Source organism: Aythya ferina, assembly GCF_964211825.1.
Source record: "Aythya ferina genome assembly, chromosome: Z".
Taxonomy (NCBI): domain Eukaryota; kingdom Metazoa; phylum Chordata; class Aves; order Anseriformes; family Anatidae; genus Aythya; species Aythya ferina.
The window spans coordinates 13,647,340-13,671,027 of NC_140299.1; the positions used below are offsets into that span (position 1 = coordinate 13,647,340).

General features: G+C 41.3%; 1 protein-coding gene across 7 annotated transcripts in view; it reads right to left on the bottom strand.

Annotated features, from left to right (window-relative positions):
* The window catches only part of LOC311426589 (leukemia inhibitory factor receptor-like), a 114,041-nt gene that overhangs the window by 37,623 nt on the left and 52,730 nt on the right, over positions 1 to 23,688 (bottom strand). For 3 of the 7 annotated variants that reach the window (XR_014686887.1, XM_084503052.1, XM_084503047.1), the window contains exons 1-2: positions 18,536 to 18,675; positions 10,074 to 10,180 (exon numbers count right to left, since the gene is read on the bottom strand). The gene's annotated coding sequence lies outside the window, so the exon portion shown is untranslated. Of the gene's footprint in view, positions 1 to 10,073; positions 10,181 to 18,535; positions 18,690 to 18,727; positions 18,837 to 23,688 lie in introns of those variants that run through there. The other 4 variants (XM_084503050.1, XM_084503049.1, XM_084503048.1 and 1 more) reach the window with 3 other exon arrangements.

Below are 23,688 nucleotides of genomic sequence, written 5' to 3' on the forward strand. Positions count from 1 at the left end.
GACTGTGCGAAACCTGTTTGGTCATGCCAGGTTTCCGAGGAAGAGTTAGCAACTACATGTGTGTGTGATTCAAGAAAATCTGCTTCTCTGCACTCTTTACTTTACCCCTACATCAGAAGTTTCAGTAGTGACATTATAAAAGTGAATTACAAGAAATTTGAGTAATTTCTCCTAAATCAAGCACAGTTTTAGTTTCTGTTTCAGAGTTAGATAGAGGCACCAAAGGGAACCTATGTACTTTCAGGCAAAGCATGATGAGTATCTTGAAAACCGCAATGTTTCATAAGAAGTGTAGACTCCATGGCTCTTGCTGTCTCATAAACATATTAGAGCTTGCTGAAAAGTTGGCAATTGAAAGACTCATGTCCGATAATTAAATCCATTAGTCAGGAGAAAAGATCCCCATTTATAGGCTTGTTTTAATTATAAAGTTACAAAATAATTGGAATAATTTTAAAAGAGGAAGTTCACTATCTTTGGATGAAAGTTTCCTTCCATCGGTTCCAGGCTAATCCAAACAAGACACGGGAGTTTTTCCTTACTCTAGAGGGTACTGAAAAACATGTTACACTCTAGGTAGAGGTACTGTTAAGATGGCATTGGGCTATATAAGATTTAGAGATATAAATTTAGGACAAGAGAGCTGATCTTTGTGAGGGGATGGCAAAACCTTGACCAAGACTGGCTGGAGAACAACAGGAGCAGCTGCTGCTAAGTGTAAAGGCCTTTAAGTTTTCTTTTCTTTTTTTTTTTTTAAATGAAATGAATCAGGTAAACCCAGTTTCTCCACCAGAAAGAGCAACTGCAAGTAAATCCTTTTTAACTGATGTCCATCCTAAAAACCACCACAGACAGGACATCCCATAACAATCTCATCTCCCTGGGCAATCCATTTGTGTCACTTCACTGGTACCACACTTAGGATTATTCCCCACCTGCTGCACAACCGTCTCTTGCTTCTTTTCAAGGACATTACTTCATCCTGTCTCCAGCAGGCAAAGCACTTTTATCATCTGCCTTGCAGCAGCCTTTTACACAGAAGATGACTGACACCAGGTTTCTACTAGCTCATCCCTTAAAAACTCACTTTTTTTCGCATATACCAGTCTCAATTGCTAGATTTCTGATCATTCCTGGAACATTTCTCTGTGGACGAAATCTGCTGTATTCTCAGCTTCAGAGTTTCTGTCCCCTGAGCTCTCAAGCATTATCAAGCACAATGAAAGAACTTTCCTAAGGCAAACCTATGCGTAGCACGTGTTTACACAGCCCATGCCATATTTGATTTTCTTTCAGTGTTCAGACCTTGTTGCCTCAATTTCAGTTTGTGATCCAGCCCCGGATACTGCTGTATAAAGCTGCCACGTAGCTGTTTATTTAGTACATCAGACTCCAATCTCATTCTCAGATGGACTGCAAACCTCCTGATTTAGCATGAGTAGATTTGCGCAACAAATTCTTAAAAAATTGCCTAAAAAGTTCTTTCACTTTTGAAATTTTAAAATAAGGAAAACACCTCCATAATTCTATGCTCAGGAATAACATTGTGTGTGAATCCAAAAAATATTTGCATGCAAATATATGCCATACAAGCAGCAAAGGCTTCAGTATATAATTGCCCATATTTAATATCAGATGCTAAAAATAAGATTCCACAATAACTGTGCTGAAAGTTATAATATACGAACGTAATCTAACTTCTGCTCAGGGCTCTGTGGTGTGGAACTGACCTTTTGTCCCTGTGGTCAGTCATTTTAAACTGCTTTTTATGCAGATAACCTAGCAGGGAACAAATAGATTCAGATTCTTAATCACGGAGGTCAGTGGGTGATGGCCCTTACAAAATTCAGCGTACACATGCACACATATGTATGCTCACAGAGGAAGTAGCCTCATGCCAGCCAAGAGAAGATCAATGCAAACTGTGGATTTTTAAATGGCTTTTAAAGATGTTGTTGTGTATACAGTGTACCTACTGGCAGATGAGACAGATTAGTGAGAGGAAATGTACTCCCAGGTCAATGTGCAAGGAAAAATATCTATGTACATCTTTCGTTCAAAATCTTGACAACCGTAATGAAAGTTAAAGGTTCTGTCACATGCTGAGAAAACAAGTGTAGCACCAAGTATCTATCAGTGACAAACTAAGATATTTCCAGCCTCTTTAGACTTAACCTTGCAAAGGGAAAACCAGAAGATAACCAAAATATCTCCTACGGACTATATTTCCTGTTATGTATTTCTTGGTTTAACTGTTTCTGTGTATTAATTATAAAATATAGCTGATCAATTGCTTGGTTCTGTTTAAAAAAAATAATAAAAATAAGTGTTTTCTTAGTCTGTTGTAACAGCTTAGTTCTCTAAGTGTAGAACTTCTCCAAAGCGGTATTAAGAAACTATGGAGAAAAAAAAAAAAAACACACAATTTTTTTTTTGTTGTTTTCTGGCCTCCGAATGTATTTCATTGTCAAGTGCTTGGAAACCACTTTGAACACAAACAAACAAAATTGGTTTAAAAAAAAATCAAAAAGTCTTTCAGGCCTGCTTCCTGCCAGCAGTCTGATATGCCAATTGCGACTCTCCAAATTTGGTTTAAAAATCTATGAATTGAGGATTAGTGGCCAGACTTTTCATACCTATTTTTGTGGTCCACAAGCAGGTATTTGAAAAGAAAAGGTTAAAAGTCAACTTATAGGAAAGTTTTAGGGACAATGGAGGATGCTAGATGAGACCATGAAGCCAGTAAAACATACATGTTAAACATAACAAATCTGTACATCGGTACATTTTCTCAAGTTAAACTATACTTCTTTTTTTCTCAACAGTTAAAGGTATTATCATAATAATTTACCACAAAGTAGAACATCAAATGGTCTCATAGAAAATGATCATGTAGGACAGCACCAAAAAATTGTAGAGACTGATGGCAGGCTCAGTTTTCAGAGATACTGAACAGCCGTCATCCCAAATGCAGCCAGGCAGAAACATGGGTGCTAAATATATGTCAGGACCAGAACCTCAATGCTAGAAGAAAAAACTATTTTGCTTAGCAGGTGGAGAACATTCATTCTACTTGGTTCTGACATTTTTTTTATTATTATTATTTTTTTGTAAAGGTACTAATTTAACCTTCAAAATGAGAGAAAAAGCTCCTATATTCATATGGATTTATCAAATTACACATCTTACTATTGCCAACACAAACCTTCCAAAGAATTCCCCTATCTGAAAATCCATGCCAGAAATACGCATTTCTGGGAAACAAAGCAAATTGCCAATGCAGCTGACAGTAAAGACAATGAACACAGAAACAGAAGATGAACTGGCTTTCTTTAAAACAGCTTTAGTGACCCCGCAGCCTTCAGTCTTTGACTCTAGAGATAACTGAGTAATATAAAGAAGAAAAGTAAAATTAACAAGATTTATTTGAGGGAGTTTTGCTATTTTTCAATTGAGTACATTCTTCCACCGCCTTAAAAAAAATTCCAGATTTGAGACAAAAATCTCTCTTTAGCAATCTGAATGCAGGCTTTCCCTCTCTGTTTTATAACATGGCAGCATTCCATGTTATAAAAGATTTGCACGGCACGAATCACTAAAAATGGTTTATAAATGAAGGCTGAATCCCATTTGGGAATCTGGCTTTCCCCAGTTCTGAGGAATTAATTTAAGAATCTACCATTTCTCTTTCAAAAGGCTGATAAAATAATTCAGGCTGCCTATCTGCACCAACACACCCTCCTAATCTGCAGCTGAGGAAAAGGAAACAAGGGGTGTTAAGATATTACAATGTTAATGTGCAGGAGTGCACAGGACCACATTTTCAGTCCTTTGAGACAAACTTTGGTGTGTTGTTTCTGCCAAGCACAAGTAGCAAAACTCCCTCCTCACTGTTTTCTCTGGCTGCCGAACAGCAGCAGCATCTCTAAGAGTCTGGGAAGCTTCCCCAGGATGCTCCAACTCTGCAGGGTGAAGTGAGACATCAGGACACAACATACAAGCTCAACTCAAGGACTGATGCTTTCACAAACTCATTTTGAAAGCCACTGGTCACCATCACCATCTACCAAGCATTTGGGCAGGAGACTTCACCAACGAAAGTAGAGGTGCGCTCCAGATGAAGCAGCAAACATTTCACCTTAAACACTCTTTGGAATAAGATCTTCATGTGGGGAGAGTGATGCAGGTAGACTACATGCAGGACAGAGGTGAGGTGTTGAGGAAACTTGATTAAGAAATCTGTGAACAAGTATCACAATTCAAGGCTGATTTTAGGAAAGTGTTTAGTACTTGTTTGACAGCACAGCACAAATATATGTACAAAAACTGAGACCCAGATCTGTTTTATAAGGAAATGAAAATGTACAGGAGAAGCAGATGTCAAATAGTATAATCATAGTAATGGTATAATCTTGAAAAGGATTTGGGAAGTACAGTAAAGACTCCTTGTTAAGAAAACAGCACACAAACACACAAGAACAAACCAGATGTCTTATAGAGAAACTAGAGAAAAGCATCCCTACTGGGGTAGCCAGGCTGGAGAGAAGAAAGATGCATCAGTTGGGCAGAGCAATACCTGCACTGCAACCAGATGCTGTAGGAATCAATGGTTTGTTTTTACCACAGCTTAAAAAGAACTTATTAGATGGCACTTGTGGGATTTTCAAACCAAATGTGTATTTTGTACATTTTGCCTTCTGTTCTCACTGAATTATTATTGTTTTCAGTTAATTTCTAGGTTAATTCAGGAACTGTTACCACTCACAGAGTTATCTACCATGCCTTGCCCAACACACTCCATGCAAGAGTGGTTCCCAACCCAGACATCGCATCTGATGTTTCCAGTGTGGGATCTTCAGAAGAACAAAGACACTTTGAACAGAAAACTGGATGTCTAACTCCTGGTCGTATCAATTACCATCAAGCATGTGGCTAACTACAGGTACAGTAGGTATAGGTTCTCCTTTACTGCTAGGAGGACACAGCACAGCTCTCCAATGGTAACAACAGAACACAAACACTTCTGAGGAACACAATGAACCCTAATACTACCAAAACTAGATTGAATACTTTTGGGTATATCGACAAGCCTCTTCATGATTTATTGCTGTTACGAATTATCCAAGTGTTAACATAGATTGAAGCTTATCCCCTAAGCCTTATTAGACATCACAGGAGGCATGCTGGAGAGGCCTGGATCGCAGTCCACGGAAGTCTGACTTCACCCTGCAGCCATTTCCTCAGTGGGGTCTCTATATCCAGATGCAGAGTTTCATAAAGCTTTTAAGGACATCTTATTTTGAGACCTCACCTCCTCATTCTCAGTGAAATGAACCTGGGCAGCGTGTTCAAAGGTTATGGCAGGGGTAGGAGGACAGACAAAGCATTATCAGATATGCCTGACTTCCTTAGGAAGTCAGCTCAAATTAACAAGCACAGATTCTTCTCCCATAGAGGTGCAGATGGAAAACACCTAATCATCTGAACAAAGAACAAAGTGGAGGGGTGAAGGTTAAGGGACACTATTAGCCAAATAAGAAACTTAACCTATTGTTAACCTACTTAAACTATTGTGCTGCGCAGTAGAAGGAAACTGCTAGGAGTCATTTACACTCTAGTATTTTAACCCATTCAAAAATCATCTTGATACTTACTACAACTGCCAAATTAAGACTGCAATAAGATGAAGGACTCAACTAATGTATTTGCGTAAATCTGATACAGCTACACACATTTCCTGATATGCTTGAATTTGGTGACCTCATGGTCACACTTCCTTGAATTCTTGCACTTCACAACACAGCATGGAACAAGTACACTGACCAAAGGCACATAAGTCAGATTACTTCGCGTATATACAGAACACAGCTTACCATGAATGCCTACAGCTATCTGTTATGCCTTTCAGATACTTAATACCAGGACAAATCATAAAAACAAATATAACCATGTTTTTAGCAGTGCATAAACCTAGAATCAAATGAAATTACATAGACAAACTTTTCCTCTTGTCTGTGTTTTGCTGCATTTTAGTGATTCATAACTGAAATAAAACTCAATATTCCACAGCACTTTTCATTTTTGAGGGTAATGTTAGTTTCTGTGTAGTTCTCAAGACAGCATCTCTTCAGAGGAAAACTTCATTTGCCCACATTGTCAACTGTGCTTTATTCAATGTGAGCCAAAACACTGTCACTCAGGCTTTACAAAGAAGGATGCAGAAAAAAAATTGTTGTTCCTCAGACAAGTCATGTTTTCTACATAATTCTGTCCCTGCTGGTTCTCTTCAGATTGTACATCCTTATGAGCTGATAAACATTAAAGAAGCTGACCTTATTAATGAAAGATTTAATTTTCCTTAATCTGGTAATATTCAAAAACTTATTTTGAACTATATGACCTTTAATCTTCTTTCCATCACAGGAAAAGCCTATTTAGTTTAATTAGAGAACACTGATAATTATTGAAGTGATTCCAAGTGTGTTTTTTTTTTTTTAAACAACCGGCAATGACCTGAGGGTTGGAATCCTTCTTTGTTTACAGTGAAACCTGTGGTATTTGGATTACTTTTAAGGTACAATGAACTGAATCCAAAGAAAGTCTGGCTTCGTGTGTATGAACAGCATATAAATAGATCAAATGCTGAAGTGCGGCTTCCACATTAAATATATTGAGAATAATGAGCAAGAGTTATGCAATATCCTTTTAGTGTGAATGTAAGGAATGAGAGTCACTTACGAGAAATAAATTGATTTTTTAGTAGTCGAGGGAATGAGGGATTCCTGAAACTATAGATCTATGTTTTCTGATAAATTCCCATTGTATTAATCTTTCTTGTGTCTTTAAAAGCTCTCGTGCTCTGCTGTATTTCCACTCTGAATAAGTACCAGACGTATTGCATGAAGGCACAGTGCAGCATGTTATGAGGTGTAGGCTTCCCATACACTGGGTTGACTGAATGCTTTCCTCTGCTTCGCTACACTCCTACGCCTGTGTTCAGCTGCTGCCATTCCCCTCCCAGCCTCTCCAAAGAAGGAAGATCTACAGTACATCATGACACTATGAGAACAAGCTTGTTCATGTGTAATCACATATTAGTTGGCATTTATTTGAGAGTTCTTGTTCTTCCACATACTGTTTTAGTTGCACCTTATTTCCCTCCAGCTTCGCACTTACGCATACGCATGCATATCCTCCTTTCATGGCAGCAAAGTATACAAATTAATCTTAAGTACTCAGAAAAACAAATATTGACTTCTACTGTTGAAATACATCAGAGCCAGTCTCCTTCCTAAATAACTTTTGTAGGCCCCAAGAGAGACCACTGCCACACTATAAAGAATAAATATTAACTCCTGCATTTGTGCACATGTACACAGGGACACGGTTGCTGGAAATGGAGACTCTCTCTCTCCCACATGCAGGCCAGATCACTCTTTCATGACTCTCATTCTCTTGCTGATCACAACCTTCATTGCCAACACAGACCCAGAAGACATACAGAGACATCAAATCCATCTGTCTTAAGCTAATGCTGCTCGCCTTTGTCCATTCAACTCCTCTCACAAAGGTCTCCAGCCCTTGCAGTCATCTGCAAGGGACCTATTTGTGGATCAGTTCTTATAGCAGCACAGCTGGCAACCCGATGCATCAAAATAAACCAATTAATTCCTGTTACCCTTCCTACCCCCTAACAAACTTTGACACCCTGAAAATAGAGACACTGACAGCAATCTAGTTTTGGCATATGCTCTATGGCATCCACAGCTCTAAAAACAAGCAACACTTCCTCAGCTGAATGCTATACAAAATCACGTGGTTGCAATGCCAAAGAAACAAGATGCAGTTGTTTTACAATTAAATTAACATGTGATATTCCGTTTCAAATAATTTAGGCTGAATATTCAGTTTAGGCAGAACATTGTTTTAAAACAAAACATATAAGAAGTTCAAGTTTTGTTTTCCATTTCTATAGGATGACTTCAAATCCAATTCAAATGTAGACTGAGATGTCTCAGTCCATGAGAGTGAAAAAGATGCTAAAAATTCTCAAATTTCTTTTGAATACTCTAAATGGGAAGCTTACATCTTGTCTGTTGATTGAAGTCACTAAACTTAGAAAGCTTAATGATTTTGGATGACAAGTATAAATTAACAGCTCCTTAACTGTTTTGTGGAGTGTCTCAGAATGGAAAAGACTGCTATAAAGTACTTTCCAGGGAAAGCAAACTGTTGAACAAACTGCAACATTAAAATAATGCTCAGCAAAAGGAATAAAACAAGGAAGATCTAGGCATTTTAAAGTAATAGGTAAAATAGCTAGGACCCATACATATTATTTTTTATTGGTGTAAAACACAGCAATGCTGTGTTCTGTCATTCCTTTTAGAACTTAGCAAAAGCAATGAATTGAATCTCTGTCAATAACACATCAGCAAGTGCTGAGACAGCAGCATCTGTAAGGCTAATGGTGTTGCACCTAATTTGAAAATGAGAGCAGCTCACAGAAAATTGAGACTGCTACTAAGAGGACATAGTGAGTCAGTTCCACAAGTTTTTCCTCAATAATCCCTTGAAAGCAAGATTATTCTGCTCAAGATCTTTTTTCTTTTTCTTATTTTTTTTTCTTTTCTCAAGGGTGAGTTTAAAGAAAAAATGGGCTGTTGGGAGAGAAAAACAACCTTGGATTATACAAAAGCAAGTCATCCAACTTTGCTGTCTTTGTTTAACAGGGTTCTTCCTTCCTGCTGTTATTAGTAAATCTTATGGTTTACTTCTTCTACTATTGAGCTGGCAGATGATGTACAAAAGAAGAAGGATTTCTTGCTTATTAGATTCGGTCTCCCATAAATCCTGAGTACCTATACGCTGGCATGGAAAAATGCCTTCCTGTGGAAGGCTCTTCATCCCATTTTTCATGCATTGTTGCTGATATGTTTAACTTTTTTGTTTCACGACTCAGCAATGAAACAGCTATTGTTCCTAAACTGCTGAGCAAGTCCGACTGTGGGAACGAGAGACGTGCGACAATTCTCAATGGTTTCGCTAGTGGCTGCAGAGTGAGATGTCAGGGCATGGGGTGGAGAAGGTGGGGAATGGGGAAACCTAATTCCACAGAAAAGACGGACTTAATGGGACAAGTAACACTTTGGTGCAGTTGTAAGGTTGGCATGTTCTGCTTCAGTGCACTTTTACTTTCTATTCCAGACTTTTATTCCTTAGGATAATATCTACTCTTTAAGCATTTAATCGGATATATAGTACATGACTCACAAGGCCAAGCCTGTTCTTAAAAGCTTACTGTCTAAACCAAGAGACCTGTAAAACCTCTAACATAAATTTTATCGTGTGAAACATCAATAATCTCACTTCTGTTTTCCACTTTTGTGAAATCCTCTTCTAAAAAGCACCGACAATCTCACCAGAAAGCAAGTCATTAGAATTCACATACCATTTAAAAGTACCTCTACCTCAAACATCTTTGGAGAGTACCCTGCTTTTCCCAGTTCTGCAATCTTCTATACTAAAGAGCCACAAACTGGATCTCTACCAGGATTACATTTGCAAAATATATTTAAATGACAATGCATATGCCTCAGGGGCATAAATATTAGGCTTTAGAATAATATATACAGAAAGTCTTCGTGAGCAACAGCAGAAGAGATTAAAAAAATCAGAGGTCCATATATGTACCAGGAATGTACATGACAAGTATTTTTTTTCCAAATAAGAAAATTAAAAAGCTCCCAACCAACTGTCAGTAAAGATGGTAAAAATTGATGCATGTTTACTAACATTCAGTTAAATACTTATTAAAGTACCAGTTCTTCAGATATCTGGGTTTAGAATGCAGCAGCTTTTTTCTCCAGTCCCAAGAACTAAGCAGTTAAATGCTATCAGAAATCACCTGTGCCTCTGATGAGAAGGCATTTCAAAGCCATGAAGCACTGCTTGTGACTGTGCAGATAACTGCTGACTGATGCAAGAAAATAAACCTCAGTAACCATGTACATACACATTGCTCCTGAATATGACTAATTTGATCTTATGAGTAAAACTATGCATACACTTACATTTGCACTGCTGGCAGGAGCCCAGCTGCAGGAGCCCGTGGCAGGCTCTGTCGTTACTCTTCAGTGCAGGAGAGCCAAATGCTGAAGCAGGCAGTCACGTTAGGCACCTGAAGTTAAAAGATTCATACATGAATTGGTGGGGAAAAATGCTACATGAGAGGTTCACCCACAAAAGACCTGGGATGACAAATACACCTTCTGTGTCTACTTGTGTGGAGAGAAAAATTAACACTATTTCACTCAAAGCCTTTTAATGACCTAATTCTGAAGGTAGCTATTGTAACACAGAGGTCTTGCTTCCATAATTGTCTGCAACAATCACTGTCCAAGCTCATCTCCAATACAGAGCTACCTACCAATTAGCCAGCGAGTACACAGCAGGGCAAAAGGGTAAAAGAAAAGAACCCAATGTTTTCAAGGATATCTTCTTTGCATATTAACACCAGCTGCACTGCTGAAACATGGGGAAGCAACTGGAAAACAATCAATTTTCTGAGTACCAGTTATCACAGACCAAGCAAACCTACATAAAAGCTACTGACAATAAAAATGCTCAGAACTTAGCCTGTGTGGATGAGCTTACCTTATAGAAGCATTCAATCTAACAACACAAGAGAAACACTAAAGATTCATTAGCAGTGGAAATAGTCTAATCCAGTACAGAGTCAATTTATACCCAGAATGAAATGGTTACATACACCAGTCTGGGTCCCAGAGATAATCTGTTGCTGCAAAGCCTGAAACAATGTGACTATTTAGTTTAATGAGGTTACTTGATCACAGTTCTGAATTACCTACAAAGAAAAAAAGATAAAAATGTAGCCCTTGATATATGAGATACAAAAAACAATGCCGTGTAGCAGACCTTCACTGCAAAATGCATATATTTAAAAATAAAGTTAATTAAATGTTGGCAAAGCCCCTCAAGAATGGGATGCACTGCTTGAAATCTTAAAGATAAGATTGGATGCCTTCCTGACAAAATTCTAAACACGAGCTCAGCATAATTATTCTCAGGTTCACAGTACACCATCAGCCTAGATTAGCAGAAAAATCCCATAGATCTTATAACTGCTCTAATACTGAAGGAGGACAATATACAGTGGACAAACTATCAATTTTGTAGTAAGACTTAAAATATGGGTCTCATGGCAGGTTGCTGGATTTACATCCATGCTGATCTTGTCATTTGAAACACGAGGCAACATTGGGTAAAAATATCTTCTTTTGAAAAATTCCTAGCATTTCAGAGAAGAACAGGCCAATCACATTCAATTTGGAGGAGATGGCTGTTCTATATTGGGAATTGTGACAATGCTATTCCAGCAGATGAATTATGAGTTACGTGCCTGGAGACCTGTATACTGAAGGCTTCTCATAGCCATGACCTTTGCAGGAGTATGGAGCAGGGGTAAGGAGGGGAAAAGGAAGAGGAACAGGTCGACTCTAGGGAACAGATATTATTATCCTCAGAACCAGCAGAAACCTTAACAGAAATGAAAGAAAAAGAGTGTGACTATTACGTGCATCTCACACACAGTACTTTGGTGCTTGTTACAACTAGCTCAAGACAACACTGAAGTCTGCAATATACATAAATCACACTTCTGTTTGGCTTTCTATCTCTCTCTGTCCCCCACCTAGGATTAAACATTAAAAGCTTATCTCCTTAGTTTTAGCTCCAGAGTAGCTGTAAAACCTCAGAGGTCAAATCTCTCTTTTGCTGCAAGTGCTGAACTTGATCCAAAACATGAAAGGCTGTGAAAATTAGTTGTAGCTGGAATACATATAACTTACATTCACCTTTGTGCTTCAGAGTCTGCAGGAACCCAACCTGTAATACTGACCACTATAATTTTCTACTGAAGTTCATTTGATTTAAGCAGCATTTTTGCCCTGCGGTATTATTAAGACCAATTATTTGAGAGAGAGATTCTGTAGCTCTGTCCTCACTGATTTTATAGTTAATTGAGGCCATGAGATCACCCAGTTCAAGAAGGGCAAATCCATGGACAGACATACAAACAGGGTTATGTCCTGTGATGAGCAGCAGGGCCGTCTTGGCACAAGATCTGGGTGATGGCCTCAGCCCTGATCTTAAAGGAATGAGGGCTGCCAGGCTATGGCAAATATCACCAGACAGCCCCAAAAGGCAGCTGCTTGCCCCGTGCAGAGCAGAGCCATGCTACTTCTCCCACTTGCCCAAATCTGCCTGTCTCCTCAGCTCTCCAAGACATGTGGGATGTGCAATGGGCTTCTCAAATGTGCATGTAATTTGAAATACAGCTTGTGAAACAGCTATCAGTATCACAGATATGCCAACCACCCTGGTGGACAGCATGACAGATCACCCCCGGCCTCACCAGTGCAGACTGGCTTGCCTTCGCATTGCTTGGGCCCAGTATGTCCGCATCTGGACAAGGCCTCCTCACTGCAAGCGGCCCAGGCCAGCCTCTGGCTCCAATCCATCTTTCTGCGTGCTGCTCAGTTCAAAGCTCTCGAAATAAAGATGAAGTAGCTTCCAAAGCTTTAGGCTGAAGTATGCTGCATGCCCAAAGGCACAAGTGAGGGGCATTTGAGGGCATAAAACCATCTGAGAAAGAGCTGGCTTGCTCTGCTCACTGTGCTAGCCAAGCTTGCCACAGGTCATACCTACACCATCCAGAATAAATGTTTAACCATGCTACTCAGTCAAATGAGCCTGCACTTCCTCTTGGAGGGAAGCAATTGATTTATTCATGGAGCAAAACTAGCTTAGATGGATGGCTGAGGCCCAGAAGTATACCCAGAAGTACAACACAGAGCGTGTCTGAGCCAGATCAACAATGTGAACCATCTTCGACCACCTCTATAAATTGCACTTTTATTACACCTTTAAGTGACTTGTGTAATAATGACAAAATTACGCAAGCATAAGAAACTTTACAGCATAATTTTCAGATGGTGTTCATCATCTATACAAATAGCACAAATACATTCCTTTACATAAATTTCATGATTATGCACTACAAAATACCAGGCCACCTAGGTACAAAGCTATCACCTGTGCAGCTACAAGTATATATACAGCAAGCACGGACATATATCTCTATTTTAGGAATATAGTTACATATGTACAAAAGAAAGTGGGTTTGACTGTAAAGGTGTTCAAAATGCAGTAAGTTATACTGGCAAACAACACCGGTATAATGTTGCTCATCAATATAGAAACTTCAAAACAACAACAACAAAAACAAACAAACAAACAAACAAACAAACAAAAAACGAAAAAAAAAAAAAACAACACAACCTAACTGAAAACGCACATTAATTCTCTAATCAACGCCACTACATCAGTGAAACATTTTGGCTGGCCTGGAAGATGCTAAAGCATAAAAGCCACCCAAGGAAAGTCCTCCTTCAGCTACTTAAGCCTTCAGGTGGCCAACGCTGGCTGAAATGCTGCATGCACTCTGGTTTTGCAGGAAGCAGCCCCTCAACCCCGGGGATTAGAGGAGAGAAAGGAGACTCTGCTCGCCTACACAGGTAGCCAAGAGATGGGAGAGCCATCCTGGCCTAATGTGCTCCCCACACACCAAGCTGGCAACACAGCTGCTGGCTGTGCTGTGGAGCTGGTTTTTGGCATGGTAAGGAAGCGAGGCAGAAGGAGCAGGGAATTGCTACAGTGCCGTCCTTGTTTCCATGACACGTGCTTTTATAACTTGTGCTCCCTGAGGTAAAAGGCATAATTTGGACTCGGCAGCTGACAACTCAGCAGTTCTCTGCCTGTGGGATAAGGGAAGGCTGCATGTGTTGTAGCAACGCTCTTTGACTTCGCTCCAGTGCCAGCTCCAGACGGTGCATGGAAAGCAGGGGAGACATATGCCCTTCAGAACCTTACACCCTGACCAACATTCATACCGATGGGCTGGGAGTTATTTTTAGCCAAAGCACTTTCTCCCTGCAGTGAAACCCGCTACTAGGAGTGACTCGAGAGGGAGCAGCAGGGACAGCAGATGGCAATCAAGTGGCAAAAGCCCTTGCTAAGAGCTTCTTGTTCTTGCAGGAAGGGCAAGAGCCGTGTGGACACACAACTGGAGGGCTTTCACGGTCTGTAAATCTAGGAATTACACATTTTCCAGGGGACATGAGGACAGCAATGATCAGCAAAAAAGCCACTACAGAGAACAATCCCTGGGTATCTTTACTGTCAGTTTGGTATTGCTAGATATCATTAATTCTAATTAATATCTGTTGGCTTCCAAGTCAGAAAGCAAAGCAGACAAGGAACAGAGGAAGCTTAGTGTCTGCAGGTCATTTGTATCCCAGCTGTCCCTCCACCCCACAAAGGGGGGTAAGAAAGTAGCTCTGGCCGTCTAGGAATTTATATGGCCCCCATCACTGCCACGGTAATAACTCTGGAAGACATCCACAAGATTCTGGAAGAGATCTCTGGAGACACTTAAGCACCAATAAAACCAGAACTTTTGATGCTTAAACTAAAACAAACATATTCCAAAATCCCATTTAGCTGCAGCTAAGTATTAGTGGCAAAAAAAAAAAAAAAAAAAAAAAAAGGAGAGAGAGGTGATGACTAATTTTGTAAGCACCAGGATGCAGGGATGCAGATGGTCTCCAGTTTGATAGGTCCACAACACACCTGCCTAACGCATAACACTCAAGATTCAGAAAGCAATTATTCCCTCACCTGTGCCTGCCAGTGAAATGTGCACAGAACACGTCACATATAGCCCCAGCATGGGGCTCCTCAAATGAAAGCAGAAGCCATCACTTTTGCTTAAAGATGTGGTCAGAAAAAGAAAGCAGCAGTGATGCCACCCTTGATGAGGCAGACCAGTGACTGCAACCCATGCTAGGGTGTGGGAAACATCTGTGACCATGCTGAAGACAAGCAAATGAGTCGGGATGGAGACTTCTGCAGCCTTTCTGCAGATGGCATTTCTCTCTGGCCCTGGTCCCAAGGATTATTTACAGTTTTTACATTAAGCTGTTTATGGAATGAAGTATATCAACCGGCCTTGGTGCATAGAGCATAATCACCTCTCAAGCTGTATGTAGAAGAAAGTAGTTTATTATTCTTATTTTTAGTCAGAAATTAGATGCTCAACAGCCAAAATGGATTCATAACTAAATCTCAGAGAAAAAGACACACTGAAACAAAAGAAAAAACAAACAAACAAACAAAAACAACAAAAAACATTCCAATTCATTCTAGCTAGTTTTGTTAACAGTAGTAAACTGACTTCTGTACCTGTTCTCCATATCTCCATGCACATGGATCAACATATAAACCAGAGAAAGACCAAGTATCTGGTCTGAGTTCTCAACCCTTTCACCTATTTAAGTATCTTTAAACCTCCCTCATCAAACCTTTCCCTGCAGTGCTAAATAACATCCCTCCACTTGAGTCATCTCTGTATTTCAACATCAATCTCAGTACAAGATCTCAGTATCTCTATTATAACTATGCCCTACATCAATTTGTATTATTGAAAATAGAACAAAACCAAGAAATTCCTGATTTCTTTTTTCTGTTTTCCCTTCCAACAGCTGCTATTCAACAGCTCTAATAAGCTCGCTACAAGATAATACAAACTGTCATTTAAAAATGTACAAGATTATTTTTGTTTTCATCTAGAAAATGTATCAACACTCTAGGTTACACAACAGGAACTGCTGAATTTAGCATCCCCAGCATTCCTCTGAGCACTAGGACACAGCATAACTGGAAAATAACTTCGTTTACCTGATCATATCATCTATAGAGTCATCTGCAGAAAAACATAATCTATCCGTATCAGCCTTGTGATATGCTGTACTCTGCAAGATAGCGTCAGCATTTATAAAAATCTCGATTGCCACAGACTTTCTTCTTGAGGTGCCATTTCATCTTTCAGGGAGAATTCTTACTAACACATATCTAGTCTTGTGTTTAAATACATCTCTTCACGTGGCACATAACCGGCCGCCAGACACCCACTGGATGAAACAGCACATGCTCTAACAGAGCTGCTTCAGGTTGATTGCACAGGCTCTGCTTTAGCATTACTTATGAAGATTTATACATTCAGGTGATTTTTTGGATGTTTACTAAAGCTCTTAGAGTAAGTCTGAGCAGCACGTGATGCTGACACAGATGTGACCTTATAGCAACAGATGGTAACTCATCAGGTGCTTGAAAAATAAAGCCCTATGACTTCTGTACTGAGGTAGCAGTAGCAGCTTTACCACCTGTGAAAATAAGTTTCTCTTTCTTGGACAGCATCTCCACCCATACGGCTGTTCCTGCATATTCCACAGTCTTTGGCAAGTCTACACGAATGCCCTCACTTAAAGGTTATGTCTCGCCCTTTCCTCAGCTCACCTGTAAAGGGATTTTGCACAATCTAACTCCTCCATAGGGCTTGCCACTGGTTGCTCTAAGTGACTGAAATGGTATGTTTGGATAGTGCACAATGGAAACTCTTATCACTTAATAACACTGATAAAAGTTTGAATAGGTGAAACAGTGATAAGATGAAAGGATGCGTATAGTAAATAAACAGAAAGCAAAACCAAAGAAAATCTGGTCACCTACTGACTATCTGAAAGCTATACTCTAAACCAGCTCCAAACTGGTGATTTTTAAGCCTTTGACATGTGGACGTCTACAACATTCTCCAGTTTAGATACAGCAGACTTGCAGCCTCCTGACACTAAGCTTTCCTAGTAGACTGAGCTGACCTCTCAGAAGAAACCTGCAGACACCTACCCAACTAATGACAGGCATTTGATGCTCAGCAACAGCAACTAGATGCAGATACAGCACCGTTCACTCTGTGGATCTGCTACCTGCATTTGTTCTGCCTTTCCCACATCCTAATACTTCACATCATCAAACTTCATTTTTATTTTGATCTTGATTCACATCCTGGAGACTTTTATGTGCTTGCTTACCTTTACCACCAAAAACGTACAGAAATCAATGCTCATCTTTATCACCAAAACCATACAGCACACAGTGGTTGAGAAGTTAAGGACAAGCACAGACTTTCTGCAGACGGACCAGTTCAAGCATTTTTCCTTACAGGATGTGAAAAGCTTTATTTATAAAGCACATGTGCAGTGATGGAACAACATTAAACAACACACTGCTTCAGCTGGCGTTGGCACATGACAATTTGAGACGGAAAGTGGCATGATATGGACCTTAATCTTCCCACAGCTACTAAACCTGCTAAGTCTGATTAACGGTCTGGGTTCGTGCTACAGGTTAAGGGTTTAATAAGAATTTAAAGAATTCTTTTATAGGAAAATAAAATTTTTATAGTAAGGAAAAAAAGCAGAACAGACTCCCAGATGAGATGTCACAAACAAGCCACATTGCCTTAAGTAACAACCTGCACTCAAACACAACAGAAAAGCCACCCAGTGCCTGTGATTCCATGTCAGAATTTGACAGGACACAGCCAACTTGGTTGTGGAAAATGAATATACAATGGCTTTTGCAACAGAGATTTTAAATGTGAAAGTCTGAACAAGAGAATTCAAACGATAATTCCTACACCACAGCCACAGCCAGGCTCTCCCTAGCACTAGGTGATTACAATATTTATCTGGAGCTTGACTCCCATCTATAGCGAAGTCCACAGGCATCCACCACAGATTACGACTGAAAAACAGAAAAAACACCTACATCACCAGTTCCTGCCGAAGCAACCCCACAACATGCCAACACAATACACCCAGCTCAAATTTACTTACACACTGAACCTCAACAGGAGAATGACTCTCTCCAGAACCACCTTAGAGGCTTAGAGAGATCTTTTTAAAACCCCAGCCTCTAAATCCGTCAGAAGTTCAACCCCTTAAAATAGACACGGCAAGCTACCACCCTGCCCCAGCACAGCCGGCATGCGGCAAGGCGCGCAGCACGGCCGGATGCTCTCCAGCCACAGGGAGGGCTCCAGATTTCCCTCCCAAGGTCCCTATTATATACATATATATATATATATATACATATATATATACACGTGTGTGTATGTGTATATATATGTGTGTATATATATATGTGTATAAATATATGTGTATATATATGTGTGTGTGTATATATGTGTGTGTTGTATATATGTGTATATAGATGTGTGTGTATATCTCTGTGTGTATATATATATATGGAAGGGCGTAGTTCCAAAGTATGAGTTTATATACATGTGTGTATATATATATATGTGTGTGAGTATATATATATGTGTGTGTGAGAATATATATGTGTGTGTATATATGTGTGTGTATATGTATGTGTATGTATGTGTGTATATGTATTTATATGTGTGTATATATATATATGTGAGCGTATAATATGTGTGTATATATATGTGTGTGTGAGTATATATATATATATGTATATATTCGGAGGATGTTACCTCCAAAGCCAACCAAATGAAGGCACCCTGACGCCGAGGAGAGTCGCGCACACTTACCCCGGCTCCGCGCTCGCTCCGGCCAACCTGCCGCACAGCCGCTCTTTAAGCCCCGGCCAGCGGCGGAGCGGAGCCGCCGCTCTCGCCGCCGTCCCCCCGGGGGAAGGCAGCGCCCGACCCCCGCCGCGCCCCCACCTGTGCCCGCTCCGTGCCGAGCCCCCGGGGCTGCCGTGCCCCCCTCTGCCCGCTCACCCGCCGCCGCCTCGCCCTGCCCTGCCCGGCCGCCGCCTCATGCCGCGGGGCTGCCCGGCGGCGCGGTCCCGGGCGGCCCAGCTCCGGCGGGCAGCAGTGCGCAGCGCCGACAGGAAGGAGGGAGGAAGGGAAGAGAGGGAGGGAGCGATGGAGGCAGGCGGCGGGCAGAGGGAGGAGAGGGCCTGGCGGGCTGCCCGCGGGAGGAGCCTCGGCCGCGCACCGCCCGGCGCCGCAGCTGCCCGGGATGGCGGCGGCACCCCCCGGGACGGACCCCCGGGGACGGCGCCCCCCGGGCCCAAAGCTGAGGGGCAGCCGCGGCCCCGGGGCGAGCTCAGCGCCGGGTCCCAGCCGCTGGGGATGCTCGGGAGGTTTTCGCCGAGCGCCCGGCTAGGGAAAGGGCTCTGCGTGCCCCCGGCAGCGCCAGCCCCCCGGGGCACCCAGCGGTGGGCCCAGGGCACGGGGTGCGGGAGGTGCTCGGCTCGTTTTGTCTCCGTGTTTGCCTCTAGGCTTTGAGGTCTGGGGCTCGACCTCCGACATTTCTCTGAAGCCACAACAGTAACGTGCCAGCCTCTCTTTTAAATTAAACTCGAAATCCTCGCAATCCCACAGTCTCAAGAGTCAGGCAATTAAAAAAAATATATACCACGAGGCCCATAAAATCAGAAGAGTTGGCAGGCCTGTGGCTCCTCTTTTGTTCCCCAGTAAACCACAGCAAGACCAGGAGAAAAAGTCACTGTTCAGTTTTCCCTGCATTTTTCTGCCTATATTTTCCTACGGAAGGTTTTCCAAGTTGCTGTAGATTGCTTTTCTCAGAACATAGGTGACAAAGAACAGCGTATGCTTGCACGAAGATCCTGGGCTAGTCTTGTGTCCACTCCTGGCTATGTAGAAGGATTTCAGGTCCTCAAAGCCACAGCCTCCTGCCATCCTTCACGTTCACCACGCAGGCTATGTGTATATAGGGTGTTTTGTAGAGATGAAATCTTGGGTCCTTTCCTTTACTTTCCAGTGTTTTCGCCTGTGCAAAGACAATTGAAGCTTCAGTAGGCCAGAGCAAGAGAAGCATGAACCTTGTGGTTAGGTCTCTTCTGCCTCAAGAGCATGCTTGACTTCGGGCCTTGTATCCTGAGGCAGTTGTCTATCTGTTGACCTGTGTCACCTCCTTAAGAGGAAGCACTGACTCTCCTTATACACATACTGTTCTTGAGAAAGAAGGGTTGGAGAGAAACCCTGGGCTGTGCATTCCAAGAAGAAGATGATGTTTCCTCCTGACATAGGCTGAAATATTTAAAAGTCCAAGGATGGAGAGATTTTTGGAGAGTTCTCTCCTTAGTGGTCTTCTAGTCTTCTAATCAGTGGGTTTAAGCAGTTACTTTCTGGCATGTCAGTCAGCTCTTCACAGTCCCAAGTCTCTTCCCACTGGAAAGGCCTGCTGGATGCCTAATTCTGTGGTCTGAACTTTGCTATGCAGATCAGGCACCAAGAGATTTGGTATGTCAGCTGCCTAAGACCATTTCTGCATTTAATTCCTTGTTCCTGTTCTAACCCTGAAGTTCTCCTGGCCTCTTTCCATGTTACAGCAGCCAGGGCTGCAATGTGACTGGGAATATCCTTAGCACCAGAAGGCCTGGGGAGAAGAAGGTGGCCATTTCACTGCTCTGACACACCTGAGGGAGGAGTGCCTCTGCCTTTCTGTATTTTCAGATCTCAAGAGCCGAAGCCTGGTGCCTTCCTAAAGCCAGCATCCAAGGCTGGAAAGGATGCAGCTTGTCCCTGTGTTATGGAGACTGCTCCACAAGTGCAGGTTTCCATCCATGAAAGGGACACAAGGACTCTCTTTTGAAGGCACTGAAAATGTCAAATGAAATTGTGCCACCTTTCTTTTCTGCGGCTCATGTTACTTTCCCCTTAGTAATGGCTCACAGGCGTCTCACTTGGCAGGAAGCCCTGCTGATCAAGGAATGTGTACTACGAGTAATTGCAGAAGATCTGGCCCATTTTCTATAAGACAAAATCAAATGGTATTCATTTTTACTATTTTCTCTTACTAATTAGCAAGGCAGCTTCCCTGTAATTTACAGGCATTCTGTACAGGAACTGGGTAAAGAGGTGTTCAGTGTTTTAGTTCCTGAAGTTATTTTAAGGCTTCGGTATTGTATTTAATGACTCAATGTTTAATGATGCAATTAGAAGTTAAGAAACTTTCTTGACCTGATGCTATTTGAGACAAGACTGTATAGTAAAAGTTTCAAGATGATAAAGCTGCGGATGGTTAGGTTTCAGTTATCTGATGGTTATACAGTGAAATATGCTAACTTAAATATAAATGTCCAATTGACTAATAGCTGATATAATTGTCCTTTCCCTATGACTTCTGATCCTCAGAAAATATGCCATCTATGCATCCTGTCTTATCATACGACTCTCACGTAAAATATCACAGCTGCTATATTTTACAACAAAACTTATCTGCATGTACTACATATACGCAGTCCATTTATTTTGTTTCCTGCCTTATCTCTGGTTTCCAGAAAATTGAAGGACAGATGCTGGAACACACGCTGTGTCTTTATAGACTTACTGCTGCATTTTGTCATTGATTTTAACAGCAGCAGGGCTGTGCCTTTCAACATTAATATTTGGGCAGTGAGAGAGGAAGATTTAAGTCTCTCTGGACAGGAGGCAAGTTTTAGTTTATCTTCATTTATCTCAGTGCCTAGTATTACTTACAGAACAACTTATCTGCTCTCTAGGTCAGAAAAAAACTTCTCGGGGCAGTGTAAATTCCAAATGAAAGTGAGAAGCCCAGCTAGGACATTTTCATTAATGAGAGTTTCCTGGAGCCATTTAGTCTTGCTGTTAAGGGTGTGTTGGTTATTTATGGCAGAGGAAAGGAACGGATGTGTTGATGTTCTGGAACTTTTCCTTTGTGCATTGTTTCCCATTTCACAGTTGTATTTGGCACCCACTTTCCTCCAGCCAATAAAGAATATTAAAGAACTTCCTTTGCTGAGAAGTTGTGTGCATGTTTGACAAACCATGCAGTTTAACCAGAAGCGTGCGATGTGGTACTGCTACCTGTGTTTACAAACGCCAGTGATTGTAAATACATAGTATTGTCTAGAGAGATCTGCCAATGGTTCTGTTTACGGACCATCTATTCCTGTTTTCTTTTAAAAATGGTTATGTAATACTACCAACAAAGCAGATTTGGGTCTGACTGAATGTATTCAGGAAAGCCAATAACAAAACTCACACTGGCTGTGATAGGATGAGGAGGAGTAGCCTCTGTTCATGCCAAGAATAACCTCGAGTACACTGGATAGTGCAATATGTTTTGGTGTGCTCACAAAGCAACAGCTCTTTCCTATGAGGTCTCAGTGGAAGCATCCCTGTGTTGTCAAGCTGGATCAGAGCTATTCTTGGAAATGAGTATTCTGACCCAGGAGAAATAATCTCTTTGTAATTAATATTTTTCAAATCCAGGGAATTTTCTTCATCATTAGGGACCTATGCCTGCAAACCCCAGAGACATGATGGCAATATGTTGTTTAAGGGCTTCAGAAAATTCCCTGGTCTCCCATGTCTGCAGGAAAACCATATAGTCTGTTGTGGTTTGTGCATTTACAGGGAGAAGCAATGAAAGACTTTGATCTGCTGACCTGCACTAGCTTAGATAGTGCCATGAATTTTAAAAGAAATGGAAAGAAAAACATGACTTGCCCAAAACAATTAAACTGAAGGCACTTGCATTCCTTTCACTGGAAAAAAATCTACCTCAGATGCCTGAAAATACACTGCGTGGAATATATTGGATTCACTGCCAGTAATGAGACCCTTATGGTTAGCAATGAAGGTGAAGCTTCACCCACGCAGAACAGAGACACTAGCAGGTGAATCACTGCCACATGCTGCCAAGTGTCAAGATCTCTCTGGCCAAGGGGCCTGACCGGGTCACTTGTGTGTGGACACAGAGGATGAGGGGCACCAGCTCTTGAGTCCTCACTAGGTATGTTGGGTCTATCTCGAGTGGCAACTACAAATCTCTTTTTTTTTTTTTTTGAGAAGATCTTTTATATTTTACTGATTCAAGAATTTTTTATGCAGTGATTTTGCTGCAGATCCTAGCTTGCCATATCCTCCAGGAACCTTAGGAAAAGCTTCTGTCTATTGCTGTATTCCCTCATTTTGCCATCTTTATGGCCACTGTCTGTCTTCCTGTCGAGAAGATGTTATCTGAGTCCATGTTATCAGAGCATTTTTTTGTGTGACAAATTGCCTATGCTGTGACCTTATCAGAGCAACAAACCTGAGCGTTTGGTCTCCTGGTCTTGATGCAAACAACACACTCCTCACCATTCGTGCTTTGACTGCTGTCTTTCATGTCCATCCTCTCCACACTTGCTCTAATGTGTCTTCTGATACTTCCTCATGCAGGCATTTCCACTTGGACCTCATGTAGTTGAGTCTTGATACTTTGGCTACAAATATCCACAGTGGCTACAGTGAACTAATGACTGAGAAGCGACCTGCTGCTGAGGTTGCTCCTGCTGCAACAACCTGCCTGCTGTGAACTGATTAGCAGTCGTTTCCCGTCTAAACACTTGTGCTATCCTGCAGTTGATTATACTGGCAGTGTAAAGTTCAACACATGCTTAATCATCATGTTGGATGAGCCCCGTTGCTGGGTCCCATACAGTAGCATCAGAGGTCAGTCTTCATGTCAGTGAAATAAGATACAGCATAGTTCTTGGAAGAAAATGAAGCTAAATATAAATCTCTGAAGAACAGCATAAACACCAACAAATGGTAACAATCTTACTAACTGTGGAAGGGTTGGTGGAACCAGTCCTAGAACTAAGTCTGATTTATGGGTATGAAATTGAAGAGGCTTACTTTGCACAGTAGTGGAAGGGCCTAATTACATCACGAAAAAGAGGATTTATGAGAGCCACAAGTTA